Below are 19,950 nucleotides of genomic sequence, written 5' to 3'. Positions count from 1 at the left end.
TAAAAAAAAAAAAAATAAAAATAAAAAAAAGTAAAATAAAATACAATAGACAGTTAAGATAAAGTGTTTGTTAATTCTAAGTGATGTTAATTTAAGTAATTGGTACTTCAAAAAAAAATCAAGACATTATAAATGATATCTAGCCCATCTTCATAGAAGAGGAAGACAGTTGAAAGGCATAGAAAGAAAGGAAATGAAAATGAGCAACCTACAGTTTTATTTGTGCTGTAACTAAGATTCTACATTTGGAATACTGTTTTGTAGGAAATATGAAATGTATTGCATGTACAAAATATAATAATAATGATAGTAATAAGAGATAACTGATTTCAAATTTGTGAAAAATCTTTTACATATAGAAATCCATGTTACTAATAAAACTATTACTTACTTCTGAAAGTCATTACTGGTTTAATCATGACTTGTTCGTCAACATTTCATTATTCATAAAGAAATACAACCCTCTAAGATTGTCTAAAACATTATTTCAATAGTAAACGATGCAAAACTAGAATAATCACTGCTTTTAAAAGAAGAAGGGACTGAAAAGAATAGCACTGCCCTTCAGACAACAAAGGTATTAGTAGTTACCCTATAGTTTTGCTAAAAATGTGAATATTATAACAACGTGTAACTTAGGGTAAATTGATATTGAAGACTCCTACTACTCTATAAGACAAGATCCTATCAGTAACATCAGTGCCATGGGATGGATAGCTGTCTTGTGGTGAGCAGAGGCTGGTATAACAAAATACCATAGACTAGTGACTTAAACAACAGACATTCATCTCTAAGAGTTCTGGGAATTCCAGCATCAAGGTACTGGCAGATTTGGTTCCTGGTAAGAACATTCTCTGAAGCTGGAAAACAATTAGATAACCTTTTTACTGTGTTCTCACACGACAGAGAGAGGGGAAACTCTGGTATTTCTTCCTTTTCTTCTTAAGGTACTAATCCCACTGGCTCCAATCTCGTGATGTCACAGAAACCTAAATACCTCCTAAATGCCTCACCTCCTAACCATCGCATTGGATGTTAAGGACTCAACATATGAATTTGAGGGAACACAAATATTCAGTCCTTAACATTAGTACAGGTATAGCTAAAATGGGTATCTGGGCATATAAGAAAAGAACAAAGAAGTCAGGCATGTGAAAATCTTACAGATTTGTAAACTATCAGTGAAAGATGATAGCTAAAGTTTAGGAAAGCTGTACATAGGAAGAATACCTGTGTTTAAGAGAAAGGCAGAGGAAAGGGAAAAAGAGCCCATGAAGAACATTCAGAAAGAATAGCCAAGATCCACAAAAAATCAAAAGAGAGTGGTTATCCAGAAGTTAGGAAGGTATTCAAGAAGGAATCAAGCAATGATGTCAAGAATTTTAAGAAGTTCTATTCGATTTGACAACTAAAAGGTTTGGTGTCCTGATTGGATAAGGTGAAAAGATATCTTGATATTCTTACATGTCAACATGGGGAAAATAAAGAGTTTATAAGCAAGTTCTCTAAAAACACAGTGCATAGCATACAGTACACAAAAGGAAGAGATAGAGAGAGGGAGTGAGGGAGGTAGGGAGGGAGGAGGGGAAAGTTAGGAAGTTGAAAGAAAGGAAATTGGAAGGAAGGAAGGAAGGAAGGAAGCAAGGAGGAAGGAAGGAAGGGAAGGAAGGAGGGAGGGAGGGGAATGAATGAGTAAAAATGGCTAGGTCTTAAGCATTGACAGCAGTATAAGGATTGCTTCTAGTAAGGTAGATTCTTTTGTTGAAAAAATACTCTGGATAGGTGGGGGGGCGGAGCAAGATGGCCGAATAGGAACAGCTCCAGTCTCCAACTCCCAGCGCAAGCGACACAGAACACCCGCGATTTCTGCATTTTCAACTGAGGTACTGGGTTCATCTCACTGGGGAGTGCCAGACGATCGGTGCTGGTCAGCTGCTGCAGCCCGACCAGCGAGAGCTGAAGCAGGGCGAGGCATTGCCTCACCTGGAAAGCGCAAGGGGGAAGGGAATCCCTTTTCCTAGCCAGGGGAACTGAGACACACAACACCTGGAAAATCGGGTAACTCCCACCCCAATACTGCGCTTTAAGCAGACAGGCACACCAGGAGATCATATCCCACACCTGGCCGGGAGTGTCCCACACCCACGGAGCCTCCCTCATTGCTAGCACAGCAGTCTGTGATCTACCAGCAAGGCAGCAGCGAGGCTGGGGGAGGGGCGCCCGCCATTGCTGAGGCTTAAGTAGGTAAACAAAGCTGCTGGGAAGCTCGAACTGGGTGGAGCTCACAGCAGCTCAAGGAAACCTGCCTGTCTCTGTAGACTCCACCTCTGGGGACAGGGCACAGTAAATAATAACAAACGCAGCAGCTCTGCAGACGCAAACGACTCTGTCTGACAGCTTTGAAGAGAGCAGTGGATCTCCCAACACGGAGGTTGAGATCTGAGAAGGGACAGACTCCCTGCTCAAGTGGGTCCCTGACCCCTGAGTAGCCTAACTGGGAGACATCCCCCACTAGGGGCAGTCTGACACCCCACACCACACAGGGTGGAGTACACCCCTGAGAGGAAGATTCCAAAGCAAGAATCAGACAGGTACACTCGCTGTTCAGAAATATTCTATCTTCTGCAGCCTCTGCTGCTGATACCCAGGCAAACAGGGTCTGGAGTGGACCTCAAGCAATCTCCTACAGCTACAACCCACAGCTGAGGATCCTGACTGTTAGAAGGAAAGCTATCAAACAGGAAGGACACCTACACCAAAACCCCATCAGTACATCACCATCATCAAAGACCAGAGGCAGATAAAACCACAAAGATGGGGAAAAAGCAGGGCAGAAAAGCTAGAAATTCAAAAAATAAGAGCGCATCTCCCCCGGCAAAGGAGCGCAGCTCATCGCCAGCAATGGATCAAAGCTGGACGGAGAATGACTTTGACGAGATGAGAGAAGGCTTCAGTCAATCAAATTTCTCAGAGCTAAAAGAGGAATTACGTACCCAGTGCAAAGAAACTAAAAATCTTGAAAAAAAAGTGGAAGAATTGATGGCTAGAGTAATTAATGCAGAGAAGCTCACAAACGAAATGAAAGAGACGAAAACCATGGCACGAGAAATACGTGACAAATGCACAAGCTTCAGTAACCGACTCGATCAACTGGAAGAAAGAATGTCAGCGATGGAGGATCAAATGAATGAAATGAAGCGAGAAGAGAAACCAAAAGAAAAAAGAAGAAAAAGAAATGAACAAAGCCTGCAAGAAGTATGGGATTATGTAAAAAGACCAAATCTACGTCTGATTGGGGTGCCTGAAAGTGACGGGGAAAATGGAACCAAGTTGGAAAACACTCTTCAGGATATCATCCAGGAGAACTTCCCCAACCTAGTAGGGCAGGCCGACATTCAAATCCAGGAAATACAGAGAACGCCACAAAGATACTCCTCGAGAAGAGCAACTCCAAGACACATAATTGCCAGATTCACTGAAGTTGAAATGAAGGAAAAAATCTTAAGGGCAGCCAGAGAGAAAGGTCGGGTTACCCACAAAGGGAAGCCCATCAGACTAACAGCAGATCTCTCGGCAGAAACTCTTCAAGCCAGAAGAGAGTGGGGGCCAATATTCAACATTCTTAAAGAAAAGAATTTTAAACCCAGAATTTTATATCCAGCCAAACTAAGTTTCATAAGTGAAGGAGAAATAAAATCCTTTACAGATAAGCAAATGCTTAGAGATTTTGTCACCACTAGGCCTGCCTTACAAGAGACCCTGAAGGAAGCACTAAACATGGAAAGGAACAACCGGTACCAGCCATTGCAAAAACATGCCAAAATGTAAAGACCATCAAGGCTAGGAAGAAACTGCATCAACTAATGAGCAAAATAACCAGTTAATATCATAATGGCAGGATCAAGTTCACACATAACAATCTTAACCTTAAATGTAAATGGACTAAATGCACCAATTAAAAGACACAGACTGGCAAACTGGATAAAGAGTCAAGACCCATCAGTCTGCTGTATTCAGGAGACCCATCTCACACGCAGAGACATACATAGGCTCAAAATAAAGGGATGGAGGAAGATTTACCAAGCAAATGGAGAACACAAAAAAGCGGGGGTTGCAATACTAGTCTCTGATAAAACAGACTTTAAACCATCAAAGATCAAAAGAGACAAAGAAGGCCATTACATAATGGTAAAGGGATCAATTCAACAGGAAGAGCTAACTATCCTAAATATATATGCACCCAATACAGGAGCACCCAGATTCATAAAGCAAGTCCTTAGAGACTTACAAAGAGACTTAGACTCCCATACAATAATAATGGGAGACTTCAACACTCCACTGTCAACATTAGACAGATCAACGAGACAGAAAGTTAACAAGGATATCCAGGAATTGAACTCATCTCTGCAGCAAGCAGACCTAATAGACATCTATAGAACTCTCCACCCCAAATCAACAGAATATACATTCTTCTCAGCACCACATCGTACTTACTCCAAAATCGACCACGTAATCGGAAGTAAAGCACTCCTCAGCAAATGTACAAGAACAGAAATTATAACAAACTGTCTCTCAGACCAAGGTGCAATCAAATTAGAACTCAGGACTAACAAACTCAATCAAAACCGCTCAACTACATGGAAACTGAACAACCTGCTCCTGAATGACTACTGGGTACATAACGAAATGAAGGCAGAAATAAAGATGTTCTTTGAAACCAATGAGAACAAAGATACAACATACCAGAATCTCTGGGACACATTTAAAGCAGTGTGTAGAGGGAAATTTATAGCACTAAATGCCCACAAGAGAAAGCAGGAAAGATCTAAAATTGACACTCTAACATCGCAATTAAAAGAACTAGAGAAGCAAGAGCAAACACATTCGAAAGCTAGCAGAAGGCAAGAAATAACTAAGATCAGAGCAGAACTGAAGGAGATAGAGACACAAAAAACCCTCCAAAAAATCAATGAATCCAGGAGTTGGTTTTTTGAAAAGATCAACAAAATTGACAGACCACTAGCAAGACTAATAAAGAAGAAAAGAGAGAAGAATCAAATCGACGCAATTAAAAATGATAAAGGGGATATCACCACCGACCCCACAGAAATACAAACTACCATCAGAGAATACTATAAACACCTCTACGCAAATAAACTGGAAAATCTAGAAGAAATGGATAATTTCCTGGACACTTACACTCTTCCAAGACTAAACCAGGAAGAAGTTGAATCCCTGAATAGACCAATAGTAGGCTCTGAAATTGAGGCAATAATTAATAGCCTACCAACCAAAAAAAGTCCAGGACCAGATGGATTCACAGCTGAATTCTACCAGAGGTACAAGGAGGAGCTGGTACCATTCCTTCTGAAACTATTCCAATCAATAGAAAAAGAGGGAATCCTCCCTAACTCATTTTATGAGGCCAACATCATCCTGATACCAAAGCCTGGCAGAGACACAACAAAAAAAGAGAATTTTAGACCAATATCCCTGATGAACATCGATGCAAAAATCCTCAATAAAATACTGGCAAACCGGATTCAGCAACACATCAAAAAGCTTATCCACCATGATCAAGTGGGCTTCATCCCTGGGATGCAAGGCTGGTTCAACATTCGCAAATCAATAAACATAATCCAGCATATAAACAGAACCAAAGACAAGAACCACATCATTATCTCAATAGATGCAGAAAAGGCTTTTGACAAAATTCAACAGCCCTTCATGCTAAAAACGCTCAATAAATTCGGTATTGATGGAACGTACCTCAAAATAATAAGAGCTATTTATGACAAACCCACAGCCAATATCATACTGAATGGGCAAAAACTGGAAAAATTCCCTTTGAAAACTGGCACAAGACAGGGATGCCCTCTCTCACCACTCCTATTCAACATAGTGTTGGAAGTTCTAGCTAGGGCAATCAGGCAAGAGAAAGAAATCAAGGGGATTCAGTTAGGAAAAGAAGAAGTCAAATTGTCCCTGTTTGCAGACGACATGATTGTATATTTAGAAAACCCCATTGTCTCAGCCCAAAATCTCCTTAAGCTGATCAGCAACTTCAGCAAAGTCTCAGGATACAAAATTAATGTGCAAAAATCACAAGCATTCTTATACACCAGTGACAGTCAAACAGAGAGCCAAATCAGGAATGAACTTCCATTCACAATTGCTTCAAAGAGAATAAAATACCTAGGAATCCAACTTACAAGGGATGTAAAGGACCTCTTCAAGGAGAACTACAAACCACTGCTCAGTGAAATCAAAGAGGACACAAACAAATGGAAGAACATACCATGCTCATGGATAGGAAGAATCAATATCGTGAAAATGGCCATACTGCCCAAGGTAATTTATAGATTCAATGCCATCCCCATCAAGCTACCAATGAGCTTCTTCACAGAATTGGAAAAAACTGCTTTAAAGTTCATATGGAACCAAAAAAGAGCCCGCATCTCCAAGACAATCCTAAGTCAAAAGAACAAAGCTGGAGGCATCATGCTACCTGACTTCAAACTATACTACAAGGCTACAGTAACCAAAACAGCATGGTACTGGTACCAAAACAGAGATATAGACCAATGGAACAGAACAGAGTCCTCAGAAATAATACCACACATCTACAGCCATCTGATCTTTGACAAACCTGAGAGAAACAAGAAATGGGGAAAGGATTCCCTATTTAATAAATGGTGCTGGGAAAACTGGCTAGCCATAAGTAGAAAGCTGAAACTGGATCCTTTCCTTACTCCTTATACGAAAATTAATTCAAGATGGATTAGAGACTTAAATGTTAGACCTAATACCATAAAAATCCTAGAGGAAAACCTAGGTAGTACCATTCAGGACATAGGCATGGGCAAAGACTTCATGTCTAAAACACCAAAAGCAACGGCAGCAAAAGCCAAAATTGACAAATGGGATCTCATTAAACTAAAGAGCTTCTGCACAGCAAAAGAAACTACCATCAGAGTGAGCAGGCAACCTACAGAATGGGAGAAAATTTTTGCAATCTACTCATCTGACAAAGGGCTAATATCCAGAACCTACAAAGAACTCAAACAAATTTACAAGAAAAAAACAAACAACCCCATCCAAAAGTGGGCAAAGGATATGAACAGACATTTCTCAAAAGAAGACATTCATACAGCCAACAGACACATGAAAAAATGCTCATCATCACTGGCCATCAGAGAAATGCAAATCAAAACCACAATGAGATACCATCTCACACCAGTTAGAATGGCGATCATTCAAAAGTCAGGAAACAACAGGTGCTGGAGAGGATGTGGAGAAATAGGAACACTTTTACACTGTTGGTGGGAGTGTAAACTAGTTCAACCATTATGGAAAACAGTATGGCGATTCCTCAAGGATCTAGAACTAGATGTACCATATGACCCAGCCATCCCATTACTGGGTATATACCCAAAGGATTATAAATTATGCTGCTATAAGGACACATGCACACGTATGTTTATTGCAGCACAATTCACAATAGCAAAGACTTGGAATCAACCCAAATGTCCATCAGTGACAGATTGGATTAAGAAAATGTGGCACATATACACCATGGAATACTATGCAGCCATAAAAAAGGATGAGTTTGTGTCCTTTGTAGGGACATGGATGCAGCTGGAAACCATCATTCTTAGCAAACTATCACAAGAACAGAAAACCAAACACCGCATGTTCTCACTCGTAGGTGGGAACTGAACAATGAGATCACTTGGACTCGGGAAGGGGAACATCACACACCGGGGCCTATCATGGGGAGGGGGGAGGGGGGAGGGATTGCATTGGGAGTTATACCTGATGTAAATGACGAGTTGATGGGTGCAGCACAGCAACATGGCACAAGTATACATATGTAGCAAACCTGCACGTTGTGCACATGTACCCTACAACTTGAAGTCTAATAATAATAAATAAATTTAAAAAAAAAAAAAAGAAATAATATTCTGAGTTAAAATTATGTGACCTCATTCTAGGATCTAGGGACACAGTACTGAGCAATGCACACTCATTGTTTTCATAGGGCTTGCATTCTAGTGGTGGAAAGATAATCAACTATTAATCAACTGATATTTAGTATTTCAATGTTGATAAAAGCTCTGGAGAACAATTAGCAGGGTAATGGGACACCAGTTGATGGTGGTGTCATTTTAAGATACCATACTCTAGTAAGGTCTCTATGAGAAAGTGGAATTCTTCGAAGAGTGAACTGTGGAACTATTTGGAAGAGAAATATTCTACGAGAATTGCAAAGGCTCTTTATTAGGAATTTGATGGGTCTGGGTGAGAAACTGTCAATGCTTTCACTCACTTCCACTGAAGTAATATGAAGGTTGCCTGTTGAGTAGGGAAAACAATTAGATAATCTTAAAGAAATTGGTAAAAAAAAATTATCATAGCTACTATAAGGAATGGAAAGACATTAAATAAGTTAGAAAAGCTTGCAAAATCATTAATGAAAGTCAGAAGTAATTTTTCCTAAATATTGTCAGGAATGTAAGAAGAAAACCTCAGATGTCACAGAGTTGGAATGATCCAAAGCTGGACTTCATTTCATGAAAATGAAAATCTGAGAGAGTATGTAATTATACATTTGTGCTATTCATTGCACACACTCTGCCTACCACACTCACAGTTGTCTTCAGTATAAAGCAGTCACCAGTAACTCTTTCTGCATAGGTCACAATGCATTGCATTTCCTTACTTGTAATGGGGCCAATCTAAGGAGACAGTGAAATGCAGTCATTTCCAGGCTAAATATTAAAAAAACAACAACAACAACAACAACTAGTAATATATGAAGTAGCTTGAGAAAAGAAGAGAATTTGGGTTAGACTTGCAGTTATGGCCAAATAAGCAGTTTTTTAAAAATCATCTTTCCAAAAATAAACTGCAAAGCTAGACATAGTTGATACAACATTTAACAAAAAACACAACCATTTCAGCACTTTGGGATGAAAATAATGAGAAAAGCATTTATGCTTGAAGAACTGTTGAACTTTGGATAAGAAGAGTGAGAATCTGTGATGTTCTTGCATGAGGCCATTTCTATCTCTACCACAGAGGAGGTTCTATAAGGGAAGCTATGAGGATTGGTGGCATTGCTGCCATGATCAAAGAGAGGTCACTTGATTTGAAGTGGTGAACAATGTCCACACTCAGCAATACTATCAGTGGAAACTGGTAACACTACCAAGGAAGGGGGAAAGAAAAAAAAACTGTCAACCAATAATTTTATATCCAGTGAAATTATCCTTCAAAACTAAAAGTGAAACAAAGATGTTCTCTCATAAACAAGAACTCAGATTATTTAATGGTGTCAGATCTTCCTTACCAGAAATACCTTGTCCTTCAATCTTTCAGGTGTTAACTCCAATGTACAGAAAGAAACGAAAAGCACTGGATATAACAAATATTTGGGTTATATGAAGACTCTACAGATACAGTATTCGTCATTTCTCCTCTTAAGTACTTGAAAATGCTACTGAATATATACAACAACATTTATAACACTGTAATATTGGGTTATGTTACATGTAGATATAATAAATGTGTCAATACAGGGGGATAAAGATTAGATATAAATTAGAACAAATTTTCCATAATTCACCAGAATTAATTTAGGAGTTTAACTGAGGTAGAATATAAATTCAAGTCATAATACAGTTCCCAGAGCCACCATTAAAAATATACATAGGAAAAAAATGAATAGAGAAAATGAAATGGTACACTAAAGTACAGATACAAAGCACATAAAGTAGTAAAAGGGGAACAGAGTAACAAAAAAGGCAGGAAAAACAGACAATGAATAGCAAATTACCAAGTGAGTTCAAATATATTATTATTACACTAAATGAAAATGTTAAAAGCCACATTTAAAAATCAGAGATTGTCAGACTGCATTAAATAGCAAGATTAACAAAATACTGTTTAAACTAGAAACACTTTCATTCAAAACCAAAACTAGGTTTAAAGTAAGAAGATGGAAAGAGGTATACTATTGAACCACAACCATAAGAAAGTTGAAGTAGCTATAATTAATAACAGATAGAAACTGATTTAAGACAAGAAGTATTACAGAGACAGATATTTCATAATAATAAACGGGGCCAACTTTTTAGTAAAATCTAACAATTATAGGTACATACACATCTAACAACAGAATCTCAAAATACATTATGTGCTACATAACAATGTTTCACTTAGTGACAGACTGCATATACAATGGTGGTCCCATATGATTCCAATACCATACTTCTATTGTACCTTTTCTATGTTTAGATACATTTGAGATAAAAAAAATACTTGCTATTATTAACAATTAATACTTATCAAAACTTACAATTGTCTACAGTATTCAGTACAGTTCCATTCTGTACAGGTTTGCAGCCTAACAGCAATATGTTTTACCATAGATGGGCTATAGCCTAAATGTAGAGGAGGCTATGTTATCTAGGTTTGTATATGCATATGCTATAATGTTTGCACAATGACGAAATTGCATAATGATGCATTTCTAAGAACATATTGTTAAGTGACTCATGACTGTACATGAATCAAAAACTGACAGAATTTAAATGATAAAATAGACAACTAAAAAATGACACTTGAAGATTTAAATATCCCACTCTCCATAATTGATAGAATAATTAGAAACTCAATAAGGTGACAGAAGAAATGAACAGGTTTATCAACCAACTCAACGTAACTGGCATATATATTAATAAAATGCTGCAGCTAAGAACTGCAGAATACACATTCAAGTGCCTATGCAACAATCTCCCAAACAGACCATATGCTAGACCTTAAAACAAGTATTAATAAATGTAAAAGAATGAACATCATATAAAGTATATTATCTGACCACAATGGAATTAGATTAGAAATCAGCAACAAAAAGAAATCTGTGAAATTGTGAAATATTTGGAAGTTAAACAACACATTTCTAAATAACCCAGGGGCCAAAGAAGAAATCGTAAGGAAAATAATAAAATACTTTAAAGAAAATAAAAAATGCGGGAGGCTGAGGCAGGAGAATGGCATAAACCCAGGAGGCGGAGCTTGCAGTAAGCTGAGATCTGGCCACTGCACTCCAGCCTGGGCGACAGAGCGAGACTCCGTCTAAAAAAAAAAAATAAGCAAATAAAAAATGTAAATATATCACAATTTCTGGGATGCAGCTTAAGTAGTGATTAAAGAGATATTTATAGCATTAAATGCCCACATCATATGGGAATAAATTTCTCAAATCAATAATCAAAGCTTTAGCCTTAAGATGAGAAATAATAAAACTAAAAACAAAGCTATTAAAACAGAAAATAATAAAGATTAGAGCTGAAACCAATGAAATGAAAACGAAAAATGATAGGAAAAAAAATCAATGAAATTAAGTTATTTCTAATGGATTATCAAACTGACAATCCTTTAGCTTAATTAACGCAGAAAAAAGGGATAAGTCAAAATTACCAGAATGAGGAATGAAAGAATATCATTATTAACTCTTCAAAAGTAAAAGAGATTAAAAGGGAATGTTAAGAACAGCTTTATACCAACAAATTAGATAACTCAAGATGAATATATAACTTTCTAGAAAGATACAAATTACCGGCTGGGCACAGTGGCTCATGCCTGTAATCCCAGCACTTCAGGAGGCCAAAGCGGGCAAATCATCTAAGTCAGGAGTTTGAGACTAGCCTGGCCAACATGGTGAAACCCCAACTCTACTAAAAATAATTAGCTAGGCGTGTTGGTGAGTGCCTGTAATCCTGGCTACTCAGGAGCCTGACGCAGGAGAATGGCTTGAACCCAGGAGGCAGAGACTGTAGTGAGCTGAGATCACGCCACTGCACTCCAGCCTGGGCGACAGAGCAAGATTCCATCTCAAAAGAAAAAAAAAAAAAAAGAAAGATACAACTTACCATAACTGACTAAAGAAGGAAGAAAATCTGTATGGACCTATAACAAAGAAATTAAATTATTCATTTAAAAACTTTTCATCGAAAAAAGTTCTACCAGTTCCACATGGCTTCACTGGTAAACTGTATCAAACATTTAGGGAAAGAAAAAAGCAGGACAGAATGAAAGACTTCCAAACTCATTCTTTGAGGCTAGCATTAAGTTGACATGAAAAGCAGACAAAGTCACTACAAGAAATTTACAGACTAAAACCCCTTAATAAACATGGATACAGAAATCCTTTAAAAATATAGCAAATCATATCCAGCACCATATAAAGAGGGTAACACCCTATGACCAAATGAGATATAGTTGAGAAATACTAGGTTCACATGATTGATTGTTAATTATATATAAAAATTAATTATATAGAATTGGTTAATGTAATACACAATAGTAACAGCAAAAAGCATAGAAACCACATGATATCAACAAATTCAAAAAAATTTTGATAAAATCAACAAGCAATTCATGATTTTTAAAAAGGTTTCAATAAAATGGCTCGTGTGATGACTCACACCTATAATCCCAGCACTTCGGGAGGCCAAGGTGGGAAGATCACTTGAGGTCAGGAGTTCAAAATAAACCTGGTCAAGATGCCAAAACTCCGTCTCTACTAAAAATACAAGAAACAGCTGGGCATGATGGTGCACGAGAATCACTTGAACCCAGGAGGCAGAGGTTGCTGTGAACCAAGATTGCGCCACTGCACTCCAGTCTAGGAGACAGGGTGAGACTCTGTCTCAAAAAAAGAAATAAATAAAAGGTCTCAATTAAACTAGGAATAAAAGGGATCATTCTCAAAATGATGATGGGCATCTCTGAAAAACTCACAGCTACCATCATTCTGAATGCTTTCCCTCTAGGATTGGGAATAAGGCAAGGATGTCTGCTTTCACTATTTCTATGCAAAATTACACAAAAGATTCTGAAGAAAAAAGTAAAACTGTCTTTATTCACATATGGCATGATTTAATATATTGAAAATCCCAGAGAACAAAAAGTAAAGACAACTAGAACTAGTAAACCATACTTCAGCAAGGTCTCAGGATAGAAGAAAAAAAAAAAAAATTCAACTGTATTTTTATATACCAGGAATAAAGAATACAAAAGGAAAAATAAGAAAATAATTCCATCACAATAGCATCAAATAAGTAAAATACATATGAATAAATTTAACAAAAGAAGTATAAGACTAGTATACTGAAATCTGCAAAACATTTCTGAAGATCTAAATAAACATGCTGTGTTCACAGATCCAAAGACTCAATAATGTCAAGATGGCAAATTTTCCCACTTGATCTACAAATTAAAATCAATTCCTACCAAAATTCTAGCAGTCTCTTTTTACAGAAATTGATAAACAGATGTCAACATTTTTATAAAATGTGAAAAACACAGACAAAACAATTTCAAAACAGAAGAAAGTTGGATGACTATATCAGCGGCCCCCACATTTTTGACACCAGGGATTGGTTTTCTGGAGAAAATTTTTCCATGATCTGGGGTTAGGGGGTGGTTTGGGGATGAAACTGTTCCACCTCAGATCATCAGGCATTAGTTAGATTCTTATAAGTAGCACGCAACCTAGATCCCTCGTATGCACGGTTCACACTCCTATGAGAATCTAATGCTGTCACTGATCTCACAGGAGGCAGAGCTTAGGTAGTAATGCCTACTCACCCACCACTCACCAGTCCATGTCCCATGGGTTGGGGATCTCTGACTTACATGACCTAATTTCCAAACTTACTTTGACATTTCAGTAATCAAGAATATAATACAGACACCAGGACAAGCATTTATATCAATGGATCAGAAGTGAGAGTCCAGGGGGAATAAATTATATTAATGATAAACTGATTTACAACAAAGATGCCAAGACAATTCAATGGAGAAAGGATAGTCTTTTAAACAAATAGTAATGTGACAATTATAATACCCACATGCAATAAAATGAACTTAGACTCTTTCACATTATAAGCAAAATTATCTTGAAATGTATCATAGATCTAAATGTAAGAGCTAAGACAATGATACCAAAAGCACAATTCATAAAAGAAAGAAAAATCGACAAAATAGATTTCAACGAATTTTAAATGTTTATGCTTCAAAAGTAACTATTAAGAAAATGAAAAGATTAGATTCTCATAACCAGATTCTCATCACGCTGGGCGTGATGGCTCATGCCTGTAATTCTAGCACTTTGGGAGGCCGAGGCGGGCAGATCTCTTGAAGCCAGGAATTTGAGACCAGACAGATCAACATGGTAAAACCCCGTCTCTACTAAAAATACAAAATTTAGCCGTGCATGGTGGCTCATGCCTATAATTCCAGCTATTTGAAAGGCTGAGGCAGGAGAATCGCTTGAACCCGGGAGGCGGAGGTTGAAGTAAGCCAAGATTGTGCCACTGCATTCCAGCTGAGGCAACAGAGTGAGACTCCATCTCAAAAAATAAAAAAAAAGAAAAGAAAAGCCACAGCCACACAGCCACACATCCAGGAAGAAAACACTAGCAAAGCATATATCAGAAAAAAAGACAGTTGGAATATATAAGAAAAAACTCTTAGAACTCAAAAATAAGAAGAAAACTTTAAAATGGGAAAATGATTTGAATAGACATTTCATTAAAGAAGGTGTATAAATTATTACATACATGAAAAACATGAAACATTATAAGTCATTACAAAATGCAAATTGACACCACAATAAGATATCACTATATGTATCTCCATCAGAATGGCTAAAATACCAAGTGTTGGTAAGGATGTGTAGACAGTAAAACCCTAACAAATCGATCATAAGAATGTAAAACAGTGTAACCACTTAGAAAGTGATTTGGGAGTTTCTTTAACTGTTCAACATAAATTTACCATTCAACCCAATAATTCCACCATAAAGACTCTATCAATGATCAGTTACAACATTTGTCCATACAAACACATGTACCCAAATATATGTAACAGCATTATTCACTATAGGCAAAAAGTAGAATATATATCAACTGGTGAATTGATAAATAAAATGTAGCATTATCATACAACAGAATGCTCCTCAGCAATAAAAAGGAACAAACTACTGATACATGTTACGTCATGGAAGAATACCAAAATGTTACACTAAGTGAAAGAAGCCAGATGCAAAAGACTACATATTGTATGATTCCAGTGTATTAAAATGTCCAGAAAAGGCAAATTTATAGGGACAGAAAGAAGATCAGGGTTGCCTAGGGCTGTAGGTAGGAGCAGGGATCAACTACAAAGGACACAAGAAAACTTTTGGGATAATGGAAATGTTCTAAAACTGTATTATGATCATGGTTATACATCTTAATAAATTTAATAAAAATAACAGAATTGTATACTTACAAGTGTTAATGTTACATTATATAAATTATACTTCAGTAAGAGCTGGCTGTTTAAAAGTATGTGAAACCGCCCCCCACCCTCCCTCTCTTCCTCCTGCTCCAGCCATGTGAAGTGCTGGCTATTGCTTTGTCTTCTGCCATAATTGTAAGTTTCCTGAGGCCTTCCCAGAAGCAAAGCAGATGCCACCATGCTTCCTGTACAGCCAGCAGAACTGTGAGCCAATTAAACCTCTTTTCTTTATAAATTACCCAGTCTCAGGTATTTCTTTATAGCAATGCAAGAACAAACTAGTCCAAGACCTAATGTAAAACACCTAGAAGATAACAGGAGGAAATCTAGATAACCTTGACTTTTTGATGACTTTTTACATGTAACACCAAATGCTTGATCCATTAAAGAAAGAACTGATAATCTGGACTTTACTAAAATTAAAACTTTCTGCAAACAAAAACACTCAAGAGAACAAAAAGAAAAGCAAATTTGGGAGAAAATATTTGCCAAAACATCTGATAGGGGACTATTACTCAAAATATACAAAGAACTCTTAAAACTCAACAATAAGCAAAGCCTATTTTTAAAAATGGGCCAAAGACCTTAACAGACCCATCAATCAAAGATATACAGATGGCAAATAAGCATATGAAAAAATGCTTCACAGAGCATGTCATCAGGAAACTAAATTTAAACAGCATTTAGATACCACTACATACCTATCAGAATAGCCAAAATTCAGAACACCAAATGCTAGTGAGTATGTGCAACAACAGGGATTCCCACTCACTGTTGGTGGGAATGCAAAATGAAGACAGTTTGGTGGTATATTACCAAACTAAACATTTTTACCATACGATCTGGCAATCATGTATGTACCCTAGTATTTGTCGAAAGAAGCTGGAAACATAGGTTCACACAAAAACCTGCAGATGGAGGAATATAGTAGCTTTATTTAAAATTGCCAACACTTGGAAGCAACCAAGATGTCTATTCACACATGAATGGATAAACTGTAGTACATCCAGACAATTAAATATTAGCACAACAGAAATGAGCTATTGGCCAGGTGCCGCTGCTCACACCTGTAATCCCAGTGTTTTAGGAGGCCAAGATGGAGGATCACCAGAGACCAGGAGTTAGAGATCACCCTATGCAACATAGCAAGACCCTGTCTCTACAAAAATTTAAAAACAAAAAAATTTAGCCAGGTGAGGTGGCAAATAGTCCTTCTCAGGATAATTACTTGAGTACAGGAGTTAAGGCTGCAGTGAGCTATGATTGTACCACTGCACTCTAGCCTGGGTGACAGAGTGAGACCCTGTCTCAAAAAATTAAAAGCTATCAAGCCATGGAAATACATGGAAGAAGCAAAAATGTAAATTACTATGTCAAAGAATCCTATACGAAAAAGTTATATATTGTTTGATGCCAATTATATGACATTCTTAAAAAGGCAAAGCTATGGAGACAGGGAAAATATCAGTGTTTGTAGGGGCTAAGAAATGAGTATGTTGAGCACAGGTGGTTTTGGAGGCAGTAAAAATATTATGCATGATACTATGACGACAAATATATGTCATTATATATTTCTCCAAGTCCATAGAATGTACAACACCCACAGTGAGTCCTCTAGTAAACTACAGATTTTGGGTGACAATTATGTATCCCTGTAGGTTCATCAGTACTGAATTGGAGAGGCTGTGCAGGTTTAGGAGCGGGGATATATGAGTTATTTCTGTCCCCTCCTCTCAATTTTGCTATGAACCTCAAACTGCTTTAAAAAATAAAGTCTAAAAATGTGATCAGGAAAAATATGACAGCATGTTAGGTCTGCCATATTGGTTTGGTTTTTAAAATACGTGTGGTGGGGAGAGGGAGGAGATTGGGAAATGCAAAATTGATAAGCAAGGAATAAATAGGGTAATGTTCCTTTTCAGCCTTTAAAAGCTATAGAACCCATAACAAAATAAATGACAAAGAAGGCTGAATGTGAGCTACTTAGAGAAGAATAATGTCTACAGCAATTATATTAAGTATATTTAGGTAGTACAACAGCTTAATTTTACTACTAATACATACATGATTGTTCCCAAGAAATTCATTTAAAAACATCATCATCAAAAACAAATTAGAAGTTAGTTTCTGAGCTTCCTTTTCTCCCCAAGGAATCCTATTTGCATACACAGTTTGAGGATTAAAGTCAAACACACTAAGTGAAATTGGAAAGAAAATAATTTTAACAGTACATCATCATCTTTCAGAACAAGTGGAAATTATGATTATAAAACTATGACTTAAAAAACCTAGAATGGAACAATATATATAAACCACTAAGGTGATCAAGAATTACATGAAAAAGCAGCCCCTGTGTTTTTCATAAATGCTAAATAATTTCACATCAGTTTCTATTAAAACTCACTAAATCCAACAACAGCAAAGTTTTAATTTATAAATGATCTCAATATTCCATTTCTGTCAAAATATTTTACAAAAGTCACAGGCAATTCATTCAAAGAAGAAAAAACAAACCTCTGTTAAGCATAGTGTAGAAATCCATCTGCTCAGAGGTGTTGGCTGGATATAGCAAATTACATCTGCAAGGCTCACTGCAAGTGCTCCCTAATGAAACTCAAGATGTTGATTTTGACCCAAACACCCTACACAGATTGGAGCTGGCTATATTAGAGATCATCTCTCCCTTTCCACAGCAATTGAAATCAGATGACACATTTCAGCAAACAGTTCCTCATTTTGAACTTTAGAAGTCCAAGTTCAGTAAAGACAGAGCCTCAAATCTATAGAGAATTTTTTGTTCATCCTATTAATCATCTATGTAATGCATCTTTTTCCTTTTTTTCAATTTGTAAAGACCAGGAATTATTTTTCAATTGTTTATGGATCTTAAGATAAGTGAGAAGGTAACTTTTTAATTTATTAAGTTCTTCCTCCCTTATAGTAACCAAAAACTATTTATCATGAATAACTTGAAAACTTCATGTGGCCCGAGAATGTACAGTGAACTCCTCTTTTGTGGCATGTGTTGTGCTAAATAACGGGAATACAGCAATGAACAAGACAGGTACGGCTCCTGCTCTTTTCACCCTAGTAGGGGAATGAGATACTGAACAAAAACAGTTAAAATTAGGATAGTTTGTAGAAGTGATGACTGGAGTACAAAGACAGCACAGTGTTGAGGGACCTGATAAATGAAATACCCTGAAGCCCGAAGGAGGAGAAGGAGAAAGATGCCTAGAGGATAGATTGGGAAGGAGGAATTCATGTTTGTAGCATATGCTAAGGCAGTGTGACAGGACAGTGCTGTGCTTATTCCAAGAACACAGAAAGGATACTAGGGCTAGAGTTGGGCAAAGCAAGCAGCAGAGAGCAGCAGAAAATACAACTGGAGAGGTGGGCAGGGCCAATTCTTACGGGGTCTTGTTGGTCATGTTAAGGATTTTAAAATATACCAAAGGAAGTCATGAAAAGGATTGCATGCAAAAATAACTAAATTACTCTGCATGATAAAAGGAGAGGAATTTCAAATTGCTTTGGTCAAGAGATTAAAGAGGAAGAGAAAAGGGCCAAATAAGCATTGTGATGTACAAACATGTCTAAGAGACTAACAGCCACTTTAAAGACTGTTTGATACAGGGTACACCAGTACCACCTCTTCCCTATGGTAGGACATCTTCAGCAAACTCTACTTTATTCTTTAATATTTCTTTGTGATTCTATAAGTGAATTAAAAGAAGTGAAGAGTTATAAGCCTATTACAGAGACAGAGTTCCATACAGGGTTCCAGGAACATGGCAGCAGAAGAGACCAAGAAAAGAAAATGTATCTGGGAAACAGCAAAGATTGAAAACCAGGCCATGGAATTTGGAAATCCTATGTAGATGCTGAGAACCATAATGGTTTTTACTGAGCATTTACCAGACACTGTTTAAAGTAATGTATATCTCATTTAATCTTTATAACCCTTAGGAAAAGATATCAATAGCCAGTAATACATAAGATTCAACCAAGGACTATTTATTGCACTACTCTTCCCAATAGTTTGTAAAATATCAGTGAGCAAGCACCATATCTGTCTTGTTCAAATCTGTATTCTCTATGTGACTGCCACATGGTAGGTGCTCAATATGTATTTGCTGAATGAATGGGACAAATATGGGAAATTTAGGAAAATAAAGAAATCCAAAAAAAGGCTGGAGGATTGAGTGGGATAGAGAGGACAGACAGTTGAAGTAAGTATCAGCCTAGGTTTTAGGAATTAAAAGAAAGAAACAGATACCCTTAGAATGCTGTGCCAACTAACTCCCTTACCTATAAAGTTGTAGATTATGTTTCAAGGTGTACTGAATCAAATTCATGTCATTTTTATATTTCTCAGTATACTGAAAAGGCTTTAAGGTATAAATAAAAAGGTCTCATTGTATTATATTTATTCTGGTTGCATTCACAATGATAATCCTGAGTAATTTTTAATATTATTAAATTTTGTATCATATTTTTTGCTTATAAAGTCAGATAAATATTAACAGATGCAATATACCAACATATTTCCATAAAAATAAAAGGTTTGAGTATATAATCTTAGTTACATAAGAATAT

At 36.9% G+C, this 19,950-nt stretch overlaps 1 protein-coding gene across 8 annotated transcripts in view; it reads right to left on the bottom strand.

Moving 5' to 3' along the window:
* Window positions 1–19,950, bottom strand: part of VPS13B (vacuolar protein sorting 13 homolog B) — an 870,718-nt gene that overhangs the window by 439,392 nt on the left and 411,376 nt on the right. The gene's annotated exons all lie outside the window — the stretch shown is intronic.

This window comes from Chlorocebus sabaeus, chromosome 8, assembly GCF_047675955.1.
Source record: "Chlorocebus sabaeus isolate Y175 chromosome 8, mChlSab1.0.hap1, whole genome shotgun sequence".
NCBI classification, from domain to species: domain Eukaryota; kingdom Metazoa; phylum Chordata; class Mammalia; order Primates; family Cercopithecidae; genus Chlorocebus; species Chlorocebus sabaeus.
The sequence above is the reverse complement of the archived record's forward strand: the minus strand, read 5'-3'. Positions and strand labels throughout refer to the sequence as shown.